This window comes from Meleagris gallopavo, unplaced genomic scaffold, assembly GCF_000146605.3.
Source record: "Meleagris gallopavo isolate NT-WF06-2002-E0010 breed Aviagen turkey brand Nicholas breeding stock unplaced genomic scaffold, Turkey_5.1 ChrUn_random_7181001957369, whole genome shotgun sequence".
Classification (NCBI taxonomy): Eukaryota; Metazoa; Chordata; class Aves; order Galliformes; family Phasianidae; genus Meleagris; species Meleagris gallopavo.
The window spans coordinates 14,504-14,842 of record NW_011217634.1 but is presented as its reverse complement, the minus strand read 5'-3'; the positions used below and the strand labels follow the sequence as shown (position 1 = coordinate 14,842).

General features: G+C 65.8%; 1 protein-coding gene across 2 annotated transcripts in view; it reads left to right on the top strand.

Moving 5' to 3' along the window:
- The window catches only part of RASAL3 (RAS protein activator like 3), a 13,836-nt gene that overhangs the window by 114 nt on the left and 13,383 nt on the right, over nucleotides 1–339 (top strand). The gene's annotated exons all lie outside the window — the stretch shown is intronic.

Below are 339 nucleotides of genomic sequence, written 5' to 3'. Positions count from 1 at the left end.
GGGGTTGGGGGCACATGGGGGGGGTGGAGGGGTGGCACCCCAAGGAGATGCTCCATCCTCGGGAGCAGCTGTGGGGGTGTGGGGTGCTGGGGTGAGCAGCACCGTGCTGATGGGGTGATGGGGTGCTGCTAGGTGGGACGGTTTGCACCCCGAAGACCCCAAAAGTTAGCAGCACCCCATAGGCCCCAAAAGCACTGGCATCACCCCCAGGGTGGGGGTACATCCCTGAAGGGGGGGGGCACCCTCCCTGGGTCACCCTTTGGGTGCTGACCCCCAAATTGATGGGCGCCTGCAGCTCGTGGCGTCACCACGATGTGGATCATCCACGCCCCACCAGCA